The 25,488-nt window shown below is 40.7% G+C and overlaps 1 protein-coding gene and 1 long non-coding RNA gene across 2 annotated transcripts in view; both read left to right on the top strand.

The window, feature by feature from the left end:
* Ext1 (exostosin glycosyltransferase 1) overlaps positions 1 to 25,488 on the top strand; it is a 265,489-nt gene that overhangs the window by 55,792 nt on the left and 184,209 nt on the right. The window lies entirely within an intron of this gene.
* LOC125616527 overlaps positions 587 to 25,488 on the top strand; it is a 37,544-nt gene continuing 12,642 nt past the window's right edge. Inside the window, exons 1-2 of the long non-coding RNA XR_007347168.1 lie at positions 587 to 9,691; positions 17,854 to 25,488. The exon at positions 17,854 to 25,488 is cut by the window's right edge and continues 12,642 nt beyond it. This is a non-coding gene — a long non-coding RNA (uncharacterized LOC125616527). The remainder of the gene's footprint in view (positions 9,692 to 17,853) is intronic.

Raw genomic sequence — 25,488 nt, 5'->3', positions numbered from 1 at the left:
AGAATTCCTAAATGGTATGTGAAAATGTAGACTGAATTTAATTAAGACACAGATTATCCTTTCTCAGATAATATACATAGTACGGATTCTTTTTTTCTTGTATTTTTTTCTGCGTGACATGATGGAGAAAATAGTCATAGTGAAGTGAGAGTGTGGTTTAAACAACATCAAATGACACAGGATACATCTCTACCATACTCTGCATTTTCTCATCTAATTCCTAGGACTGTGGAATGTCCTTCTTTCTTTGCCCACCCTGAAAATTAGAAAAATTAAATTAGAAAAATTAAAGCTATTATTGATGAATGATGTAGAACTGGAATTGTAAACTGAATTTTGGATCACCATGTTTTATATGGTCCAAAGGCTGAGATGGCTTTCATGTGTTTTTGTTTGTTCCCAGAGATTGGACCCAGGCAAACTCTACTATTGGGCTGCACTTCCAGCCCCCCCCCCCCCACTTTTTTTTTGTTATTGTTTTGAGAGAGGACTTTGCTAAGTTGCTGAGACTGCCCTTGAACTTGAGATCCTCCTGCCTCAGTCTCCTGAGTCACTGGGATTACAGGCATGTATCAAACATGCCCAGCAGGTGGTCACATTTTTAAATTATTAAAAAAAATCAAAAGAAGACTAGTATTCTGTAGCATGTGAAAATTATATGAAATTCAAATGTCAGTGTCCATAAATAAAGTTTTATTGGAACCCAGCCACGCTCATTCATTTGCATATCATCTCTGGCTGCTCTCCGACTGCGATGGCAGAGTTAGTAGTTTTAACTGATATCAACCATATGGCCCCAGAAAGCCTGGAATGTTCACTGTCTGGGCCTTTACAGAAAAGTCTGCTGACCCCTGGAAAGAACACAGAGTCTTTGGAGTTAGGCATTGGGAAGTCTAGGCCATGCCTGTTTCCTTCAGGGTAAAACAAAGTCACATTTGGGTAAACAAAGGTAACGCACGGTTTTGGTGAGGCTAAAATGAAACAAGACATGAAGTGTGCATACAGGCTGCTGCCAGGTGCCTCTTTCCCTTTCAGGGTTACCAGTATTTCAAATTTATTTTCTTGCCTGAGGTCACCTGTTCAAACAGAATCGGAGCAAAAAAAATGTCCTTTCCAAGCCTGACAGTAGCAGCAGAGGCAGACTCTTGTCTCACTCTCTTCTGCCTCTTCCTGTATTTAGTTCCTTTCCTCCACAAAATTGGTGGTGTTCTGCACCTGCGGGCAGCAAAATGTCATTTTACCTGGAGGCGAATGGGTATGTGGCATTGGTCTTGACCCTGAATGACAGAAAAGCTCACCTCCTCCTGAAGAGCCCAGTTCTTGCCTTTCACTTGCCTCTTGTTAAGCTGGTCTGCATGCTTGCTGACCTGCAGGTCCAGTGGCCAGAGAGAAAGAAAAAGCTCTACCCTGTGAAGATGAAGCCTCATTGGCAAGCTCTTCCTCTGTGAGACCTCCCTTCTTTCCGACTTAAGTTACACATATTTTTCTCCTTTTTTTTTTAACTTTCAAAGCTGGCAACCTCATAAGAGCACCATTCAAATGGGCTGCGCCAGGGATGCGGGGCATCATGAATGGGGCATTTCTTGTCCTCCTGGCCCCCTTTCGCTTTGTGCTATCTCTTTTCCGTGTATTTTTAGCCACCTTTTGAAGTTGGAACTTTGCCAGCCGCTTCCTTCTGGGTCCTGTGGGTTGCTATCTGCATCTGCTGCCTGCTTGTATAGTCAAATGAGTTAGGTGGTACTGTTGATAGAAAAAAATAATCGGATTGTATCAAACCCACTTAGGTGACCAGGATGTGCTGAGCCAAGTAAACTACCATGTGCTCATTACAATTTAGATTTTAATGTGAATTTTGCACAGATTGATGAATGGTATACCCGTGTGCCCTTTTATGTTCTGTTAAAAATTATCTTTTACATTACTAGTTTTCTCTTCTTTAAAAAAATATTTTCTTGGGACCTGCTAGTTGGCTATAAATGAGTGGTGCCATTTCAAACCTTTAATAATTTGGACTTTCTTTCTTTCTTTCTTTCTTTCTTTCTTTCTTTCTTTCTTTCTTTCTTTCTTTCTTTCTTTCTTTCTTTCTTAGGTGGGGGTAGTAGAGCAGAGCTTTAGTTCTTGTTATTGGTTTCGGGTGATAGTCTGCAATTATTTTATAGATTGTGTTTGACTGCCAGCATGGTGCTTGGGTGTGATTAATTTGTGCAGCTTGCCATTGGATAAATAATATTCATTCCTTGGATCCTTGTTCAGAAGGGATTAGCCAAGCGAACTGGAAAACATGCCTTTGTAGGAGCGCTTTTGCTGTTTGTGATAATCAGTGAACAATCTAGTGACTGATTTAATTCAACTCTTACAGAACCAGCTGATTTGCTGGCTCTTAATGCTTCTTAGTGTCTTCAGTAGTGTTTTAAATCTTTAGTTCCGTACACGTACACCAATATTACAGTAGACATAGTTCAGAATTTAACATTTCCCCAAGGATTTTGTTCCAGGAATTCAAAATAAATATCTTGTGAAATGGGTTTCAAGAAAGTCGTTTTCTGATAGGTCTTTTTTTTTTTTTTTTTCCTCCCTACTTTGCTTCTGATGGGATAGAAAAAAATATGTTTAAAGGGTAAAATAAACTTAGCTCCCCTTGAAAAGGGAGGGTTAAAACAAAACAAAACAACAACAACAACAAAAACAAACAAACAAACAAACAAACAAACCAGGGATGCCTTAGAGACCTGTATGACATAGGACTCTCAAAGCTTATAACGTGGCTTTGGGTTTGGCAGCCCATCCCTTATAGGGGTAAATAATTTATAGCTGAGCTTTTGCCTTGTGGGATGGTTGGAGCGTGTTCTCCAGGATGCAGGACCTTCTGTTCCAATCTGCCACTCACTTGATTTATGTATCCGCCAAGTGACTGTGAAATAGAGAGGTCAGTTTAGGAGAGCTTTCTCCCCTCTTACTCTCAGCCTTTGAATAGTTTCCTCCTGTGTTTTGTTCATGGGAACAATGCATGGACTTGCCCTGTGTAGGAGAGTTGGCTACTTGCTTGTGAGTTGCAATAACATGTCTTTTGGCTTTCAGGGAATGAAATTGTCAAGGCCCTGTGTACTGATTTTTATTTTTTATTTTTTATCTTTGGCGCCTCCATGGATTCGATTGCCTTTCTTAATTTTAGCCAAAACTTAAATGACAGGGGAGTCTAGGGCTGACAGATTTAGCAAAGAGAAATCCAGGGCACCCAGGTACAATTATTTTATCTGATGGCGGAGGGTGAGTGTTGGGTGGGGAGAGGCTGGGGTTCTCCATTTTTAAAGTCCCCCCAGTTAAGTCAGTTATTCAGAGGTTATTGTGAATGGGAAAATAATTGTACAAGACTGCCATTTATTAAGCGCTTTGTATATCGAGTGCTTTATTTAGTCCTCAGCTTGTGAAGTACTTATTGTCAAGCAGCGTACCTTTGGTGATGAGAATAGCTGGCATTTATTGAGTCCATCTATGTGCTGGGCATTGTTCTAAGAACTTCCATGTATCCTCATTCTGTGCTTAAAATAACCCAATGAGGGTTAAATACTGTTATCTGTTACAAGGCCGGAAACTGGGCTGAGGTTGTATAGCCAGGAAGGGTCCTTTTGGGGTCTTGCTTAAGGTCACGGGAGTCATTTATGGAGCTCTCATTCCAAGGCAACTCCCTTTCTGCCAGCTGTTCTTACCTCACCTGCATATTGGAACCACCTGGAGAGCTTTATAAAACACAGATGCCTGGGTCCACCCCCAGAGAGTCGGATTTAGTCCCTCTGAGATTGGCCTGGTCATGAGGATTTATCATATCTCCGCAGGCAATTCTGATGTGCAGCCAGGGCTGAGGTCCACTGCTTTTTCTCCCAGTTTTGGAGTGAAATGAATTACTCTCCTTAGGAAATCTGGTCGCTCTATGTGGCCGCTCTTTTAGTTTGTACCCCTCCTCCGCAGAAACACACCATTCCAAATCTGGCAGCTAATTTTTCATGGTCTTTGTTTCTTCAAAATTATTTTCAGGAAGTCCTGGTGGATATATGTTGGGATATAAACAAACCACAAAGAAAGACCTCTTGGGGGTATTCTGTTGATGGATTTTCTGAGCGATCTTTACTTTTTCATTCCCCCATTGTACTTCCTGGAGGAGGGGAATATCCCTTTGTTCTTCATTTAGCTCCAGCTGGGTACCAGGCTGGGTATTTGTGAGGTTTACAGATTAATAAAACTAGACCACTACCCTCCAGGAGTTTTCAATTTTGGAAGGGAAGTATATAAATGTATTTCTAGGTTTAATTTTCTAAAAGTCACTTCAGAGGAACACAGAGGATTAAGGACTTCCCCCGTCTGCAGAGGCAGAGAGGAAGTGGTGTGGAATGTGGCCTCTGCAGTCCTTCCATGGCTTGAGTTCCTGCCCCAGCACTTAACTCCCTGCAGCACCCTGGCCAGTTCCCAAGCCTGTCTCATCTCTGTGACCTCCTTGGCACAGTGGTCACACCGGTTCTTCCCTGGGAGACACAGTGAGCGAATGCTTGTGGACTGGTGGATTGCACAGAGCTGACCTGTCCTGGAAGACGGCTTAACAGTGTGAACTGCTGTGATCTGGGCATGGCTTTGAGCTCCCCAGCAGGCCTGCCCTTACCCACCATGGGCCTGAAGCATGAATAGTTACCAAGCTTTATCTGTCTATTGCTCATTGAAATTGCAAGGTCATGACTTTTCCTTAACATGTGAAGATCCATGGAAGTGTGTGAATGGGAAACTAGACAGAGCCCTGGAAGATACCCTGTGACCTACTAGGTAGTGGAGCAGGAAGCCATGGGACATCAGGACTCTGGTTAGGTCAGGAAACAAACAAACAAACAAACCAAAAAAAAAAAAAACCACATTTAGGGCAAATGGGGTCACAGCTTAAAGGTTGCAGAAATTGAGAAGAAAATTTTTGGTGCAAGAACTCAGATACATGTTACATATGGTGGGTTGGAGGAGAGAGGGTGATGGAGGCTTCCAGTCTTGGTGACATTCACAGATGGAAAACACAGGAGAAGAGTCCGATTGTTAAAGGGAAAAAGGTGATAAATTAGGTTCTGAGCAAAGTTACATTGCAGGTTCATCCCAAGCAATGCAAAACCACACTCTGTTTTATGCACATGCTGTGATTGCACATTTGGGGATAATGTGGAGTCTCTCTGCACCTCACTCTGAGTGGTTTCAGAGCTTGTGTGAAGAAGGCTTCACACCACTGCTCCTGTCCCATCTGTCCTTTATGTCCAACTTGTGCTTTTCTTCCTTGAGTTTGTTTAGGTCTGAATAGAATACTTTGCATAGGAAATTGATAAATCTTCCATTGCTGTTTGACTGATGGGGCAGTTTCTTTATTACCAAACAAATCTGAAAGTGTTACCGCTGTTGACCGGTCACAAGTCCTTGTTTCCCCAGTGTTGAAGAATAACACCAGAGAAGCATGCCGAGGCAAGGTCAGAGTAGAAATTATAAGTTTATTAAAGGACAGCAGAAAAGACTTCTCCCGGAGGAAGAAGGGGACCCAAGAGGTGGAATCCGTGGAAGTGCGGTTGTTTCCCCTTTTTATAGTTCTTTCAGTGATGGCATGTAGGTTGGAAGGTCCCAAGGGTTGGGATACAGGTGGGCCAAAGAAGTAATCTGGGCACCTCGAGTCAAGTTTGCTGTTCATTAACATTTCTTTGGGATGGGCTGTCTTCAAATCTGATGGGGGCTGTTTCCTGGGCTTCATTAACATTTCTTTGGGATGGGCTATCTTCAGATGTATTGGGGGCTATTTCCTGGGCTTCATTAACATTCCAAGAGTTGCTCAACTTTTCCGGAAATTCATTCTCAACATGGCCTCCATTTTAGATTTCACTCAATATTAGACCCGATTTACCTAACTACACTGACTACCTAATTTTAAATCTGGCTTCAAAAGCAATAAATAGTTCTAATATCCTGAGTATATTTATTTCTAAATGGGAGTTAGAGTAGTGAGGCATTCACTAATGCCAGGCTCAGCTTATAATTCAGAAACAGAAGGTAGATGCTCCTGGGGACTGTCCCCACTTTAGGTTTTTAAGGTCATTAGGAAACTTATTTCATTGCAAGTTCTGTACTTTGTATATGATACAACTGGGCCTTTGAGAAGGTTGCTAATGCATTTTATTTTGCCAGTGTAGCATGGACTAGAGGTTGGCGAACTTTTTCTGTTAAGTGCCAAATAGTAAATATTTTAGGCTTTGCCCTAGGACCTCTGTCCAAACGACTCAGCTCTGCTTTTACCCTGCAGAGCAGCCACAGATGATGTGTAAACAAATGAACTTGACTATGTTTGCTTGCAAAAACATTCAGTGACTGGGTTTGACCCTCAGGCTATAGACTTCTGGCCCCAGGCTTAGTATCTGTGTTGTGTGACTAACCCTCTCTGTCCGTTTTATCAGCTATTAAAATGGTATTAATAGAGGAACCAGCTTCATGGGGCTACTTTAATATTAAGCAAAACCACACAAAACTTTGCCTAGTGGCTGATGCAGAATAAGGGTACAGAAAAATGTTAACTAAATGAGAGACGATCTATTTATTTCAGTCTTTCAGTCTTCATGGTGACCTTGATCTTTAATTGCAATTATTTAAAGGTTAGAAGGAGAGACTGGCGAAGCAGAATTTTTGAAAGACCATTTAGGTTTGCAACTCTACACAATGAACAGATGTAAAAAGGCATATACTGACTTTTAACAGATTAGAAAAAAAAAATGAGATCATGGAATCCACATGGCCAGTCTTGTTTGTTCTTTGGAAGGTTTTTCTTCTTGGAAATTTTGTTTCACTCTTTCTGGACGTGAGTTAAACTTTTACCTGCTTTTTGGCATAGTTTTGGGATCCCCTTCCCCCAATAGCTGAAGTATAAGCTTTTCCTAGAAATGAAATGTAAAGAGCACTTATTGAGTGCCTACTGTGTACTCATGTTTGGTGAAGTGTTGCTACTACAGGGAGTTTTATTTATGGATCTTGCAATGGAGTTGGAAGAAAAATATACATACTTGTGTGGGAGCAGCGAGGTGCATTTTTAAGTATGTATGAGTAGGGGCTGGGGTGTAGCTCAGTGGTTGAGCACTTGCCTTGCATGTGTGAGGCATTGGGTTTGATCCTCAGCACCACATAAAAATAAATAAAAGCCCCCCAAGATTAAAAAAAAAAAGTATGTGTGAATATATAGGGCTTATGAGATGCAGGTGGACCACATAAAGGAGCCAAAGGAAATCAGTGTGAGGAAAAAAGTCATATTAAATGGAATCAGTTGCTGGACATGTCATGGAGAAAGATCTGGATGGGGCTTTGTGAGTGTGGTTTATCTCAGCTTAGTAGATCTCTTTCCTAGGAAGTAATTCCTCCCTGTGCCTTGGAGGCATTAAGCTTGATCTTTGGTGGATAAAGTGTCTTCTTGTTTTAAAGACTGGATGCCCAGTCTCCAAGGCGGTGGTGTAGGAGGTAGAACTTTGTGGTGACCTTAATGACTTTAGGCATTTGTTTTGCTCCACACTTCAAAGACTGAAAAGTGAAGGTGATTTATTCATTCATGAAAACAAGCCTCACTCAGATGCTACTTGTTCCTGGAATCCTTGTTGAATGCAGTTAGACCCATCTGATGCAAACAGTGGTGGGGAAAGAGGTGAGGAGCAATTCCCCACTAGGGTGGAGGTTCCAGAGAGCACACATTTGGGGCTACTGGTTTTGTGGCCATGTACCCACATATTAGAACACAGTGGGCCATAGAGTTAGTGCTCAGTGATTTCTGAATAAGGGAATGAGAGAAATATTTGTGATATGCCAAGTGTCCTAAACTCAGTGTTAGGCATATGTTCCTAGAGACTGAAGGGATGGAGAGCAAGTGAGATGAATTCAATAGATGGAGCGTTCAGAGGCAGAAGTGAGTGAGACCAACTGTTCATCTTTGACTTCAGGAATTTGGTCTTTAAGAATGAGTAGTATTCTGTGTATCAGGGCAAGGAGAGCAAGGAAAGGCATGCCTAGCAGGAGGAATGGCAAGTCTGAGCCACACTGGACTTGAAGAGCAGGGTGCATTTGAGCAAGCCCCCTGGTGACTGAGCTCCTGTGCTGCTGACTTCTTGATGCTCTTTGGGGCAAGAACCACAGTTAGAAGAGCTCTGGAATCCCTCCTTGGGCTTTAAGCACCAAAAGCTATGTGGTATCCCCGAACCTTCTGCACCAGGGCAAACAGTAAGGATGGAGTGGGGGAGTGGGGTGGGGGAGAGTTGGGGAAGCCTGCCTCATTCATATAGCTTGCAGGGTCTCCTGACCCAGTTCTGGGCTTAGCAAGGTGACAGAGGTGACATTCTCCTTGAAAATTAATTAATTAATCAATCAATTAATTAATTAATTTTAGCATGCTTTCTTTGCCTTGTGTGAATTGACATTCCCTGCTTTGAATAGGAGCTACTATTCATCAAGGAATATGAGTCATGTGCCAGACACTGTGCTGAGAGCTTCACAGAGCTGTAATGCTTGGTCTAGAATTCCTCTAATATCTCTTTGAGATAGGGACTCTTTATCATCCTGTCCCTATTGTAGGGAGCTTATCTGTTTTGTTCCTGCTCTATCTCTTGAGCTTGAAAAGGTGTCTCACAAAGGCTAGGTGCTGGATTTTGAACGGATGAATTAGGTGCAGACATAATTTGTTCAAGTCATACTGGTTATATGTAGGAATGGGAGACCAGGCCTGTATAGTTTCAAAGTCTGGACTCTAAAGTTGTACCTGTCAGCTTTCTGATGCTTAGCTTAAGGAGAAAGTTCTGAGCTTTTGCACCCATGCACCCCTGAGGACTCCTTTTAAATGGTCAAATTGTAGAATGCCCCATATAGATACTTTGGGCCATTTTTTTAATTTGTTGAAGATAATCTTTTTTTTTTTTTTAATAAAACAAAATTTGTAAAACATTTGTTTAAAATCAGGTAATATTTAAAAGTGACTTTGTATTTTGAACACTTGCAGCAACTTGTGAATGTACCTTTCTTAATTCCTTCTACTGAAAATGCTTGGTTTGCATGAAAATTGTACACCCTACAATAACATCTGCAGAAGCAGACAGATGGGGGGTGCTCATGGCTTAGAAAATGAACCTGTCTCTTTGATTAGGTCTGAGTCTACAGTGACCCAAGGGCTGGAAATTCAGTGGCAGAAGTGTTCTGAACAGTTGCTACCATTTCTCACTCAAAAGAGACAGTTCATTTCATTCACAGACTTTTTCTTAGACCTTGAGCTCATGCCCTAAGGGGGCCTGGGAAAGACAATTCCTTGCCCCGGGGAGTTTGTTTTTTGATGGAAGAGATACAACTAATAGAGCCAGGGAAGAGTGGGAAGTGCCTTCTTAGAAGCTGCTGGGGGTGGAATGAGATGAACTTTGGACCTGTGTCTCTATGGTCCTGAATCTGGAAGCACATCACTGTTATCTGCCTGGTCATGCTTTGGCATGGTGTTCTTGAAGGAAACACAAGGGAAACTTAAACTGATAAGAGTCAAACATGTCATGGCCCTGTAGGTTTGCTGTCCAATTTATTGAATCAGGGTGAAAACAGAGAGAAGAAGGTAAGGAAAGGAAGGATGTTTGGAATAATCAGGAACCCAAGCAAGTAGCTGCGGTAGAGCCCAGTAGTGGTGCTCAGCAATCACAGGGCCCTGGGGTGCATCCCTAGCACCCAAAGAAACAGGAACCCAAACAGATATGCCTAGAATCTCCTCCTAAGGTAACACAAAGAGTTACAGAAAGATTGTTTCCCACATCCTACATCACTTTAAATACCCTTGGGGATTCCTACTTCTGGGGAACAATGACACTTGTAGGAAGACAGTTGAAATAGGGGTTAGCATGAATCACAGTTTGAGGACTACTAATTAGGCCAGCAGGTTTTTATGGAACTGTAGAGCAATTTGTTTAAACACACACACACACACACACACACACACACACACACACCCCAAATAAGATTTCTCACCATAATGAGAGTGAAAGTTCCAGAAGTCAAACTTTGGGTCTTTCCACTTCTTATTTGAGATTCTTATGAGCAAGAAAGCCTCTTCATTACACAACAGCTTTAACCTTCCAGGATTTTTTTTTTTTTTTTTTTTTTTGAGTTGTTGTTGGCTTCCATAGAATTTTTGAAGTGTAGCCTCACTTTAGAATGAAGATTCAGGGTGAAAATGTTCATATGGCCTTAGTGGAAGTGCTGTTTTCTGCCTTTCTGCTGTAGTGGTTTTGTTTTGTTGATGTGCTTGTTTGTTTATCTATTCTTGGAAGAAATCATCAGGCCTGCTTAGTAAGTGGCCCATCTTACCAGATCAGCTGAGCAGACTTGCAGGCCCTTCCACCTCCATCCATCATTCATGTGGCTCCTTGGTGCCTGTTTCCTTGTTCAGTGAAAACAGTTCCTCAGCATTTTCTTCAAAAAATTCTCATTTTTTTTTGGCATTTTGACTTGATATTACCAGTTGGAGGTCTTTACATTGCACATTTTGGTTATGTTGAAATAAAATATGGGTTTAATGTTGGAGTGAAATGAAGAATCAGCAAATAAATGATCAAGGCATATCTAACCCTCTATATATTAAAATATATAAATATATGTATATAAAGCATAAACACTTCCACTGTTCAGAATCGGATGATATCATAAAACTTGAGATCTTCACCTTTACAAAGATGTATTTATTTTAAATTTTTATAATTCTTTTTGTTTTTAACTTTTTTTTTTTTTTTGGTGGTACTGTGATCTTAAGAATCTGTATGAATGGAAGGCATGAGGCACCATAGCAGAAGGGTCATTGCACAGGAGTGTTTCTGTCTTTGAGGTTTAATGAGATAGAGCCAACACCCAGATTGCAATAGTGGAAGAGATGACTAAAATATCACCACAGGTCACACAGGTGACAGAATGGGTTCTAATCTAAATTTGCAAACTCTAATTTCTCATCCTAAATGTAGGAAATTCCTAAAGGAGCCAGCATGCCAACTTTTTTTTTTTTTTTTTTTAAACTTGGAAGAAATCTAAATGGAATATTTATGGATTGAAGAAATGTTTGATTTAGATTTCGGTCATGGTCATTCCCGTAGCTAAATGGTGGAAGAAACCTGTGTTTCCAAGGAAGCTGCCTTTTTTAAGCATACCACTGGGAAACAATGACTATTTTGAGCTTAGAGATGTTATATTGGATGTTTGTGTGTATTGAAATTAATTCATAGGCGTTACATCTAAAATAAATCATCCGACTTCTGGGGAGAATGTTTGTTTTTGAAATCCTTTTGTTTCTATTTAGTCCTCTAAATATTCTCAATTAGAAAGTAATGATAAGGATTACATCCTGGTTTTAAAATGTTGAACTTAAAGAAGGCAGCTTTATTTTTAAGACTTAAAATAGCCGTGTAACTGTGTTATTGGGTTTGTGTAAGTGGGTTTGTGGTAGATTCCAATTGTGTGGTTTTGTAAAGTATACTAATTTTTCAACACTTTTTTTTTTAAAATTGTTATTATTTTCTTGAGATGGGGGTCTCACTGTGTTGTTCAGGCTGGTTTAGAACTCCTAGGCTCCAAGTGATCCTCCTGCTTTAGTTTCCCAGTTAGCTGGCACTAAGGCATGTGCCACTGATCCGGGCCAGACCTGGGTTTGAATCTCAGCTCTTCTCTTCTCTTGTTCTGGAGAGTGGCTGGGTACTTTTGAGTTTCAAGCCTCATGTTTGCTAGTGAGGGTGCCCACATGCACCGCAGGGTAGTTTGAGGATTAAGTTGCACTGCGGGTGAAAAGTCTCAGCATTGCTCTAACCTGCCCAGGGCTGGTATTCAAAACAGGTCCACTTTCTTTTCACTTTCTCTTTCCTTTCCAAGAAACCTAACCGCTGCTCTGTTTCTGTTAAGATCCTTTTTTTAACACTGTGATATGATACTTAATGTTTTGTCAGAAACTATGCTCCCCAGCACATGTGGTACAGTTTATAATTTCCAATTTAGCTTTTAAATTAAAAACATACCTTTTGCTGCTAGCACCTATGGGAGCTGGTTTGTCTTGCTGCTTTTCTGGTGGCAGCTGAATCTCTGTGCTTCCAGTGACGAGTGTCACTCCCTGCATTCTAAGAGGAACACCATGACCACATGCTTTGGACGTAGGGGTAATTATTTCCCCTACCTCTGCAGCCTGTGGCAAGGGTGGAATCAGGAGGTCCCTGTCCACAGTCCCATTTGGATTGGTAGTCATCATGATGTCACAGCAGCCTAGGGTCATAGCTGGATCAGGAGAGTAGCAGGTGGGGATTTTTCCACGAGCCACTTAGATTCCAGATGCTTCAGGTCATCAGGAGCTCTGTGACTTCAGGAGTGGGAGTGAGGCCAAGCCACTGTCACAAGCATGTTGTGTGATTTCAATCATCGTCAGGGCTGCTGTTGTCTCTGGGTCTTAAATTACCATCTCAGACTAGTCGTCCCCATCCCAGAACTCAAGAGTGTTATAGGCCTTATCAATTCTCTCTTTGAGGAGACTTTGCACAGCTTCCTGAGACATGGTCTTGTGGGAGCTGGAAGGAAGGAAGTGTTTGAAATGGCACATGTGCTAGTGATTCTGGTAACCAAGGAAACGTGTCCCTGACACAAAGCTGCTTTTTAAAAAATGATGGTACCTTTCTGGGATTATCTCAGAATCACCCACAGCAAGAGTCAAGAGGGATTTGAAATTAAACAAGGTCACTTCCAGAAACTGTATCAAGAGTTAATGAGCACATAAGGATTCGCCTTTTAAAAAAATGTACTTTAAAACAGAAACCCAGTACATTGTACATATAGGGAGCTACCTTCTGAGTAATTTGAGTCTTTCCTAGACTGGATGTTTAATAAATCTTACCTGGATGTAGCTTTCCTCTCCTCTTGCCTTATTATTTGTATTATTTTTGTTCTTAGTTGCCTTCTATTTCCAATTAATCCTTTAGCTTCTCTCCACCCTATTTATAAACTATTAATATTACATAGTGATATTTTTATTTAACTGCTGTCTGTACCCTGGGTATGGATTTTGTAATATATCCATTATGCATAGCATTATAGAAACTGGACTTGACTTGGAAATTAATAATATATAAACTTATTATTGTTTTTTTTTTTTTTTTTTTAAATGGGGCCAGGGATTGAACCATTGGCCTGTTGCACATTAGATATACTCTTTATCACTGAGCTAGTTGATACACAAACTTTTTTCATTAACTGAATCTTTACTAATAGCTAGAGACAGAAGTTATGGCCTGAACCTGAATATATGTTTTAATAGTGTTCTTGACAGAGGACCTGGTGTTTGTACAGATTATTACCAACACTATCTTCACATTCCCTTATGTGATAAAAGACTTCAGAGCACTGGACAACAGGAAAAAATTACTGAATTCACAAATAGCAAAGGATTAGGACAATCCTGAATGCCAGAGTCTCAAGCTCACACGCTACAGTGGCCAGACTTTACAAATATGTAGACTGGCCTGAGAACGTGGAGTGGACAGGTATTTGAATTGCAGTGGGCAGAAATACCTAGGGCTACTTAACCTCTGGTAGGACTCTCCATAGCCAGGTAGGGAGCGACCCCTTCCTTGGACTTCATTGTAACAAAGTACAAACTGAAATTGTGCTGCGTTTTTCTAAGTGATATACTTCATAATTAAAGAGGCTGAAGTGGGGAGAAGTGTGCATAGAATTTTCCGCTTGAGAGCAAATTTTACACCTGATGCCTGGTTATCTATTAATTAAACTATATACCTGGGGATAAAATTTCAGTTTAGTTTAAATGTTAAATTCTTACTCTCTTGTGAAAGATGTCGTGAGGCTTTGATAGGATTTTAAAGATACCAGATTATAAGAGAGACATAAAAATTAGCACAGACCCTGAAAAAATTTATTGTCCTACAGCAATGGTTCTCAGACATTAGTGTACATCAGAATCCCCTGGAGGGCTTTATGGAACACAGACTCCTGGGCCTCACTTTGAAACTTCTGGTTCACTAAGTCTTGGGGGTATGAGAGTATGCATTTCTAAAATGTTCCCAGGAGTTGCTGCTATTGCCTGTCAGGGACTACACATTGTGGATCCCTGCATTAAAGGGAACTGGATTACTTGCTGAATTTAATGTAGGTATTGCATTTAATTTAGTGCCTTATTTTATTCACAATATAGTTACTCAGCCAGTTGCTTGAAGCCTGTAGCATCTTATGTAGACCATCAAGACCAGTGGTGTGTGGTAAATGCTTTATGGTTGGTTATAGGCTTGGGGAACAGCCCTGATTTGAAGTGTTGCCAGTTTCTGTGGTGTAAATACTCTCATCATGATCCATTTAGAACTACTGATAAGACATCAACCAGCTGGTAGCATTTTTTGAAAATTGAACAGTCATCTTCAGGACACCTCTGAATCAACCATGGGAAGTGTCGGAGAACATGTTGAAATTTAACCTTAGCTGAGACCTTTACCATCCATCTCTTTTGGGACTGGAGGGGGTGTGTGTGAAAAATAACCTCATTTACACCTGGAGGAAGCAAGGAGGTGTGCGCAGCAAACAGCTGACAGCTGCTCACCAAGGGGTTTTATTGGCCCAAAAGTCTTAATTTTTAATTAGTTGCTGACTCTCAACTGATTTTTTTTTAACATGGAGAAAAATGTATAATTTTTTTTTCTTAAAAAAATGAATGAAAAAATGAGAACTGGTAGCAACTCCAACACACCTATTCTTAGTCACCAGTCACTAGCTGGAGTCGAGGAGCAGCTGTTTCCTCCCCCCTTCGCCCCCTCTAGACTGCGGGACAGTTTTCAGGTCATGGCCATCCATCCCTGACACTCCTGAACCTTGCAGTTGCCCTCATGCTCTGTACCACTGAGGAGGCTTATCCTCACCCAGAGACTCTGCATCTTCCCTCCTTGGGTGCATATTTTGGGGGAGGTACTTGATGACCTTGAAGAATCTTTGAAAACAAGTGAAAGTGAGGCAGGTATTCCTTTGGTTCCGTTCTTTAGTGTTTTCATCTCCTCTTCCCTTTACTTCCGTAGAGGGAGAGGAGGAAAGAGAAATTCACTTTCTAGAAGCAGAAACCAAGACCTTAAGAACCCTTTAATTTCTCTGTCTAAACTACAGACCTGGGACCTAGGTGAGGATCTTCCTGATAAGATTACGTGTTCCTGCGTGGCTTAATTATTGTTTATGAGCTACACACACTTTTCTTTTCAGAACTCTATTATTTATTTGTCATTCTAGTGTTTTCTTTCTCCATTTTCTCCTCTTTCAGCATCTTGTGTCTGTTCTGCCCAGGTTCACTTTCCTATCCGTAGCTTTTTGTTTTATTTTATTTTTTGGTATGGGAAAACAAAGAGTAGATGAAAACCTTTCTCACAAAATCACCTGGCTCAGCCACTCTGTGGTTATTTTATTTGAAGGTGGTAGAAGAAGGAACGTGCTTGAAGAGTCTCGGAGAGAAAAGTGAGGTTATAAATCTAGTCATTATCAGATTGAGAGCTAGCTACCTTGCAACTTTCATGAGAGAACATCCCTGGGAATTTTCTGGATAAATATTGTCCTTACATCTTGGCAGTATGCAGAATTTAGGCCACCCACATTTTGTGAGGCATAAACTCTCTGGTAAAATTCAAATAATATATTTCAAGAGTTTGGGTTGACTTGTAATTTTTACCTGGGAGACAGCAAATACTCGTGGGAAATATTTGTGCTCAAAATCAATAAGGAATGTGCGAGTGAGTTGCCTCCACTCTGAGAGCTGCAGTCTGCCCCTGAAGCTAGTGCCAAGTGGCATTTGTCGATAGAAGTGGATGAGAGAACCACAGTGGGCGGAGGGAGATGACGACGCTCTCCGGGGCACACTGGTTTGCCTGAGGTGCACTGCCCATGGCTGCTTGGCTTACGGTGCCCAGGTCAAGTTCACAAGCAGATGAGCAATCACTATGGTATATTCAGTGTTTACTTGGTGCCACATAATGCAACGTAGGTTCTCAGCACTCTCCAGTTCTCGCTTGTGAGGTGGGGACACTGGCTCTTGGAGAAGTGGCAGTGGTCTCATGGTTTATGTGTTAAGGGAGCCAGGCTTTGGGTCCAGCTCTTCATCATTCCACATTTCAAACCACATATTATCTGTAAAGGTCATGGCTTAAAAGAAGATTATTTGTTTTACTTTTTTAATCTTCCTCAATGTCAAATCTTTAAATGTAAATATATCTTTAAAATTTCTTATTTTAGACTCGCAAATGGAGTGTGTATCATTGTTTTTATATTTCCTAGGACATAGTGTCTATATGGCTAGGCAATAGCAATAAAATGTTTTGATTTTAAATGTATATTGACATTTATTTCAGTGAGTATATCTTATTTTATAACACACAGCTTTATGGCTTATTTTTTTTTTATTGGTTGTTCAAAACATTACAAAACTCTTGACATATCATATTATGGCTTATTTTTTTATTTTAGTTTTTCCAGTTTTGTAGTTCCTCCATTCATCAACAATTAACCAGACACACACACACACACACACACACACACATATACACATACACATGTACATACATATGTACACAAACATACATACATATGTGTACATGTGTATAAACATGTATATAAACATATGCATTCATTTCATTTGGAAAAACTGGACAACACCAGGGTTTCAGATACCCACAAAAATGGAGCAGGCAGATTTCTATACTCTGGTGGGGGCGGACAAAGCACAGTGTCTGGTGAATGAAGCATGTTAGAATATCCATTGGGAATTCTTTTTTTTTTAGATTTTTTTTTTATAGTTGTAGATGGACAGCATGCCTTTATTTTATTTGTTTGTTTTCATATGGTGCTAAGGATCAAACCCAGTGCCTCACACATGCTAGGCTAGCGCTCTGCCCCTGAGCTACAGCCCCAGCCCCCCATTGAGAATTGTTTCATGCATCAATTTTATGGAGATATCTGCTAGTCTCCCAATTAACCTGGAAGTATGGTTTTATAAAGAATTTATTTTTCTAGAGGCCAGATGCATCCCTGCCCTTTCTCTGACATAGCCCTGGGCCACCAGTGAAGCGTTGGTAGCTCTGGGAAGGCAGCGGCTGCTGCAGGTGCCCAAGCACTGGCCCCTTCACCATCTGTCCAGTGTTGTAAGTTTTCATTGCTTTAGATGTTGTCCTTGTCCCAAGGGCCTTTGGTGGTTGGGGCCACAACTCTCCCTCCTGTTCTCCCCATCACAGCACATAATTAGTTGTAAAACTTTCACTTGTAGATGAAAACTCATTTTGGCAACCATTAATTCCCACTGTAATTCATTTAGAAACTGCAGCATTTCTATTATTGGAAAAATATGCTTAAGCATCAAGCAGTGTAGCTAATATGTATCGGTAATTGCACATTGTTGATAGCTGTAAATTCTGAGATTGCACTCAAAAAAGGTATTCCCCAGATAACCATGAAGGGGACTGGGGAACCCTTGCAAATCCAGCCCTTGCCATTTTGCTGGGTTGGTCAGTGATGTTTCAATGGGTGGGAAATACAGTGCTGTTCAGGCACTGTGAATTCTTTTGGACTAAATACGGGTAATTGGAGATGGAATATTTTGCATGGATATGGGGACACAGAATGTGATGATGGTGCAAAAGTTTTCCCCAGACAATTGCTAAGAACTCAGAGGGCAGTGGCAAGTGCTTCCAGGAAAGTTACAGCTCAGCACAAACCTTGTGTGGTCAAAAAGGAATAGGTTTGCTTTTTGAACCTATGTTTTATGTAAATGGATCATGGAAGTCATACTTTGAGTAGGGCAAGAGAGACAGAGAGGTGAAGATGGAAGGGAAGATTTGAGCTTGAGTCTGACTCCTGTGTACTTGAGTTTCTTTCAAAACACTGAGTAGTGCTTACAGTTTCTTTCTTAAAAGATTATCATTAGCAGACAGTTTATGACCCATTCTCTCCCGGTGCCTTTTTGGTGACTGTGATTCCTGTGCTGTGCATTGGGTCATTACCCTGGACAATCTGATGCCTTGGAAGACCCTGATTTCTGTGTGTCTCAGTGTAGGGCTTGGAAAAGACACTGTCCAGAATGTATGGCCAATGGATTTGTTTGAAGGTGCTGGACATGGCCTGAACAATTTAGTGAGTCAGCAACTGACTGTTGTCTGTAGTAGCTGACATTTTTTTTTTCCCCCTTTTGGGAAGATGAAAGAAACAAAAACCAATTAAGGGGCTTGCTCCAACTCCAACATAGCATCCATGGCAGAGCTGGAAATCAAATGAAAGTCAACTTAACTACTGCCCCTCATTGTTCCCTAATGGCCTGTCATGGGTCAGACTATTAATGATTATGATGATGAATGTATTGACTACTGACTCAAGGAGAGATCTCAAAAGTTCATTTTGCACTTTTGAAAATTTAAGAGTGTATATTAAAAACCCATACCTAAGAAAGAGGTGGGTTATGAGTGCTTGCATGGAAGAAACAACTAGAGGAAAGGAAAAAAGAGCCTAGAGATCGTGACATTTTTTTTTACCTTTATCAAGAAATAGCATGCTGTTAACTTTACATAAATAAAAAATAATAAGGCTGTCAGCTCGGGACTTCTAATGAAATAGATGCTGAAGTTTTAGTACTTTTTCGCAGCTGTGGGCAAAGGAGTGTGTGTATTTTTTGTGAGCCAGTCAACTAGAATTTTCTCAGTAGCATTTGTGTGGTCCCCAAGAAGATGGTAGGCCTTGCCATTAGCCCCCGTGTCTCTTGCCCTTACAGGTGGAAACATCTACCTTTTCACTTTGGTGACAGTGGTGGGTGGCATTACTTACCATAACTGCAGTGTCACTAGCCCCAACCTCTGTAAAGCAGGAAACCCTTCAGAAGAGCACCACCCTTTCCCATCCAGAGAGGGGCACCCATTTTCTGCATGGGTCTTGTCTTCCTTTTTTTACTGTCTGCAAAGCCTCCTAGCCAAAGATTGATGGTGCCTGGGTGATTTATGGCAGTGATTGTCAGGGACTTTTGAAGCCCATCCAATTTCAGGATTCAGGTTCTCATTTCTTGTCATTTATGGCACATTTGATGAATTCTCACTATCAGCTGACACGTTTCATAATTGTCAAGCTTTGATTGAAGTGGTATATCTGAAAAAAAAAAAAATTAACCAGAGAGAAAAAAATGAGACTCTTTCACTACATTTCCCCCACCCTGTGCCCAAAACTGCTTTGCCTGAGGTTTGCAGCCCCATCATTCAGCCTCCCTGTGACTTGCTGACCTGGCAAACTGATCTCCTCACTCCTCTTTTACAGTCCTGTGCCTGCATTTACTGGGCCATGTATTTTGCTTATTTGGGTCTTTTCTAACCCAGATGGTAAAAGCTGTTGAAAGTAGCACTTTGGACAAAGTTTCTCAGCTCTCCCCTCAGCTGTCTTTCAAGGTACATCCAAGTGGGGTGCAAATAGATGCTATCAAGCTCTTTCCGTTATCTTAAACCTGGTGTGGTTGGTTCTGTTTGTATTCTACAACCTTCTTTGGCTGGAATGTCAGCTTTCCGGGTCCTGGGCTGCTTTTGCAACCTAGAAATCTGTCCCTGCACTTTGAAGTTCTCTTCATGGTGAAGCCTCCAAAAATCAACAGGAATGTCTCTGGTCCCTTCATATATGAATGGATCCCCTTCTCCATACTCCCCAACCACCTCGGCCCTGTGCATCTTTTAATTCAGAGGAAACTTCTTACAGCAGCTGACCTCTTTCCCCTCCTATTCAGCCCCCAGTATAGTGACAGGGAAGTCTCTATTCTCCCAGCTGTAGTTTCTCTTCTCAAAAGCAGTCTCTATTAGCACTGCCTTTTGTATCTTTCTAGAGGTACTTGATGCCTCTGTAAGGATTAATGTCACATCCATGGAAACACATTCATACACAGACACACATATATACACAAACTCAAAATATGGTTTGAAGGCATATACCTGGACTTGCTCTCTACTGTTTAAAACACATCTAATATCTACTCTCTGACTCCTGCTGTTTACAGGACAGACAGCCTCCCTTCACATGCTGCAAAAACCAGGTCTCTTATGATGAGAATGCTCTCTGACTCTCCAGTTCATCTAACACCGCCCTCCCCTCCTTTTCAACCCTCCAGGCACTGCCTGTCCCTCTGTTATTTCCTCAAACAGATGCCTTCCCCAGTTCCTCCTGCTGGGCCATCACCCTGCTCTGTAGTGTCCTGGACTGTTAAATGTAACTTTAATCAGTTTAGAATTTCTGTATTTGTGTGGTCACTTAACTGGTATCTTTCCCCCCTCTAGTAAAGAGCAAGTCCCATAAAGACAGACACCTTGCTGCTTTTAATTAATTAGTTAATTAATCGTTTTTAAAATGCACTTTATCCTAGAATCTGTGCATTGCCTGGGATCCAACAGAGTGTCGATAGATAGTTGAAGGAATAACAGACACATGGCTAGGTGGCTGGATGAACGAACTCATGATGTAGCATGAACTCCTGGGTAGGGAGGAAATTCTGCCTCTTGGAATACAGCAGTACTTTGGTACCCACACACATTTTCTATCTCTAGACCCTAGGTGTTTTCTCTTCATTGTTTCTGATCAATTCCTAAGAAGTCAGCTGTTACGCAAGGTATTCACTTAATGTGCTTACACCTTTTCTCCTTATCTTTTTATTTTTTCCCTACTATGGCTTATTTTTTGAAACCTTGAGTATTCCTTGTTTTCATTTTGAAATTTCCTCCTCATTGACCTCCTTCTGTGCAGCATCCACAAGATGATGAGGGGTGGACAAGAGAAGGAGATGGGGAAAGTCCTGACCAGAAAGTACATTCTAGACTCTGGTGCACGGAAGGCAGGGTTGGTGGTGGATATCTCTGTGTTCCAGGCATCTAGCATAAGGTCGTACTGAGCACACAGCAAGGTCCTGAGATGTTGGTGTCTCTGAGAGAGGACGAAGGGAAGCAGTGGCCCTGCTGATCCCAGCGTGGACATTGTCATTAATGAGCAACATTTTGTACCAGTCTCACTTCTCGGAAGCTGTGTTGTTCAGTCCTGCAGCTGCTGTTTCTGCAAATTTGCCATATTTTTTTTCGTTTCTAGTTTTTCCATCTGATTCTTCAGTGTTAATCTCTTTATTAAAAAAAGGAAGAAAGAAAGAAAGAAAGAGAGAAAGAAAGAAAAAAGAAAAGAAGAAAAATGCAGAGAATTTGGAGCAGGGACAGAAAAATTACTTTTTAGGTATGACTCGGCTCTGCACCCAGATGTGGTCCTCATTCATTTTGAAGGCTGAGGGCTTAGTTTATGAGCCCCACCTTTTTCTTGTGGCTGGGGAGTTTCGTTTCTTCAGTCTACTTCTCGCTCCTGAGGTGGCCCAGGGAGTTCCATGCCTTCCCTTCTGGCCTTTCTCTTCGCCTGGAAGGAGATTTCCCATTGTCGTTGAATATGGTAACACCATACTTAATTGCCAGTGGTCAGGAACATTCCTGCTTAATAGGAATTCTCAAGTTATTTATAATTAGCCCATTGTTGATATATCAGTAATGTTGTTGTATTTGAAGTGCTTGAAAATATTTTATTTAATGTCTCTTAAGTAAATGACTGCTCCTTGCTTACCTTTTCCACAGCAAACTTCCTTTGCTTCCTTAAACCATACAAAAGTGAACTTTAATTCATCCTAAATAATGAAACCCTTTTGCTCATTTATGAAACATTTCAAGTGCTTATGTAACATTTGGTGATTTTTCTAGGAAATAGTGGGACCTTGCTTTGAAATTTTGTGTGGATTTTGACTTGTTTTATATGTTACCAGACGCTCACAGAACTAAATCTTCTTAAGCACCTGTTCGTCTTTTTTGCCCTTCATTCATTTGGCTGTTGATAAGATCATCATAGCAAAACATCTCTAGGTGCTAAGCCTTCTGCTATAAATGTTCTTGGGGTCGAGATATTGGACCCTCACAGCCTTCCCAGGTGTTCATCTTCATAAATGTTGTAGGATATACTTTCCTTTTGTCATGAAAGTAATTGGCTGTTTTCTTTTAATCTGCCCTGTTGTATTCTGGAAAATTATTTTAATAAAACTTTGACATTATTGACATCATGAACAATGATCGTAGACGTTGTTGGGTTAAGCTTGGTGGTCCATAGCTAATCCTAAAGGAAGTTAAGAATGTATTATTTTTTACATAATGGCCTTGCTCCCTCCATTGGTCTGTCTTCTTGCTTTCTCCATTGTATATATCCACATATACCAACTTCACAGATACCAGATACATTATTGCTTATAGGTAACATAATTTGTACCTAATATAAAGGCTGGAAGGTTCATTGATGGTTCATTTGCCTGGAATTTTATATGCCTAGTGACTTTACTAAAATTCTTGGATTTCAGCCAAGTTTCTATTTTATTTCAAGTAGAAACCCTTAAGTGTGACCCAGTGCGCATGCTCTCTCTTTCTCTCTCTGCATATTCACTAAAAGAGGTTGAGTAGGGCAACAAAAATGATTAAGAGGATGGTGTGGATTCAGATAAAGAGCAAAAACATTAGGACAGGAGAGCCTAAGGGGAAGTGAGTAGAGCGAAGTCAGACTCCCTCACCAAATCCCAGAGTGCTGCAAAGAAAAGACATCTCTTTAAGGTAGAAGGAGATAGTTTTAGTTCAAACGAAGGACAATTGAGTGTCTTTGCCCAGAGGATAATGAGAAAATAGAGTTCATGTGCTCAAATACCCACGTGGTCTAGAATCTGAGTTGTGTATTCAAGAACATTGGAGGCCAAGCCTGGCCCGTGGCTCCTCCAGGAAACATCCAGACAACATCCCTAATTGACCTTCAGCTGCATCCTCACACAGGCTCCCTGGAACAGGTTATGTTTGGATGCTGTTGTCAGACATCAGGTCTGGTGGGGACTGGACTTCTGGTCTGACCCAGAGTGACAATTTTTATGTCTTTAAAATTGGCCATCTTCCAGAAGTGTCCATTTTATAGCTTATATATCAGTACCTGAACTTCTGCAGAGAAGTTTTATTTGAGTCATAAATTTTTAATGTCAAAACCTTTCTGACAATTATTAGCTAAATGTTTAGCCCAAAAGAGAGATTAAATACATATATCTTATAACTTAGCTACCAAATGACTTAACCCAGACAGAATTTTCAAGTTGGAAGGAGTTTCATAAGACTTTGGGGAGAGACATCTGAAGATCTAATACATGAGCAGTTGGTCAGAAGTAAAACTTTTGTAATAAGTTATCAACTGCCAGCTTTATGAAAAATATATTTATAGAAGCAACACAAAATATATAGTTAGGCAGTCCTTACCAATTAAGTCCTTCCTCTTTTTAAAAATTTTAAAATAAAGTTTATATTTGTGCAATAAATGGTTCATGGAGAAATTTTAAAGTGTACACTTTCCACCAACTCTAACTGAAATTAGAAGGCTTTGAAATGAACTCATAAATATTGTTCTAACATACAAAATACCCTAGAAGCTGTACAAATGTGCAGCAGTTTATCATGGAATAGTTAAGCTACATTAAAGAATGTGGGTTTGGTTTAACTCCATCTTCCCCACATGACTCGGTGATAACTTTGGTTGATGCTAAATAATTTGCAAAGCACTCTTTACCTGTGGTGTTTTAATGGAGCTGTGTAACTACCCTTGCAGCCAGAAGGGGTAGGGGGGCTAGTATTAGCATCCTGACTTTACAGCTAAGGAAGCCATGGTTAAGGGAGGCTAAGGGACTGAAAGTTCACCAAGACAGAAGGTAAAGCTTAGGAACAGCAGACTCTTAGAGTTACACATCCAGGCCTCTTTCCCTACTCAGCCATGCTAACCCTCAATAAAATACTATTCGATCAGGCACAGTCCTGAAATAACCTCTGACAGTGCTCAGTGCTGAAGGGCATATGCTGTGTTTTAATCAAAGATGACTATGACAGCTAGGATTAACTGCACTGGTCCCTTTGTCTAATTCTGGGTAGCTGAGTATTTGAAAAAGCTCTGTATTTGTGTCTTTGATCAGATTATGCAGTCGGTGTAGTTTTGTGGGGATTATCATAGCATCCATAATGCATTTTAGATAAGACAATTAACCTAGTTCTGCTTTTACTTGGTGCTTTTAAAGCCACCTGTCTTTGGACACACACAGACGAGAAACTAGGACTAGATCTAAACTTAACATAAAAGCTAAAAGCAAAGGTGTAGAGAGAAAAGACCATGAAATGTCTCTTTTTCATGCTGGCATGGGTGAAGATTTGTAAATTAATTAAAATCTCTAATAACGTTAGAGTGAACCGTTTATCTTTTATGTGATACAGGAACTAAGACCAGATGGGTTGATGACATCAGCTGATAATTTCCAAATGAAGTTCTTTAAGATGCTTTCAAGATAAGCATTTTTAAAAGGATTACTAATAAAGACCCCAATACAGATTTTAGGTTCTATTCCTTAAAACAACAACAACAAAAAAAAAAAAAAAAATGCAAGTTGCTTCTGAAGCTACTGGAAGAACATTAAAACAGATGTCAGTAAAGGTGGAAGAGATTCAGAGACTAACACACAAATTAGTAACCAGGGCTTACTGGGGAATCTTTGCCACGTTGGACTAGGCAGAGGTCTGAAGCAGCAGACTGTGGAATAAGACTTCCTTTGCATTAGATTCACTGCTGTTGGTTATTGAACCACCATTTATTGGAAGGCAGTGTTGTGGGTGCTTGAGAGCAGAGCCTGGATGGATCCCAGATGCATGAGCTTAGGCCTTGCCTCTCCCACTTACCCACTTTTAACCTTTGCCTCATTTGCCCAAGTTTAAAAACAGGATGCTGATAATGTTTAGTACATATCAAGTATTTAAATAGTATATGGCACAGAAAAATTTTCCTTCATTTAAGTACAGCTTGTTTGAAATGTAAGGGATGGTGGGGGGAAAAAGACACCAAGACCCTGGAGTCTTCAAAGATTGGTAGAAGATTCCTTTTCTGGGTCCAAATGATGAATGATGAACAGTCACAGGAAATGAAGCTTTCCTGCAATAGAGTATGCACCCATCATTTACCTTGAAGCCCGAACAGTTTAATGCTGGGTTTCGCATATTAATGACTATTCCTCTGACAAGTGTGTCCCTGAATCGTATTTTCTTTCTCTCTCTCCCCCACACACTTTGAGTACAGTAGTTCAGAGGACTACTTTCGAGATAAATGGGCTCAGGACTTCAGTCTCCCCCTGTATAAAGTTTAATTCTATTTCTCCCATTCTCTCCTCTTTCCTCCCCGCCACTACCATGATTTATTATTTCTTAATTGAAAGGTGAAAAGAATCAATTAAAGTTAGGGTAATCAAAAGTTTCAAAAATGGAAAACCTATGAATTTCTAAAGCATTTACTATGCCAACTTATTTTGTGTCTATTTCTTTAAGTTTCTCCCCCCCCACCCCC

Source organism: Marmota marmota, unplaced genomic scaffold (genome assembly GCF_001458135.2).
Source record: "Marmota marmota marmota unplaced genomic scaffold, marMar, whole genome shotgun sequence".
Lineage (NCBI taxonomy): Eukaryota > Metazoa > Chordata > Mammalia > Rodentia > Sciuridae > Marmota > Marmota marmota.
This window is presented reverse-complemented; position numbering and strand designations above follow the sequence as displayed.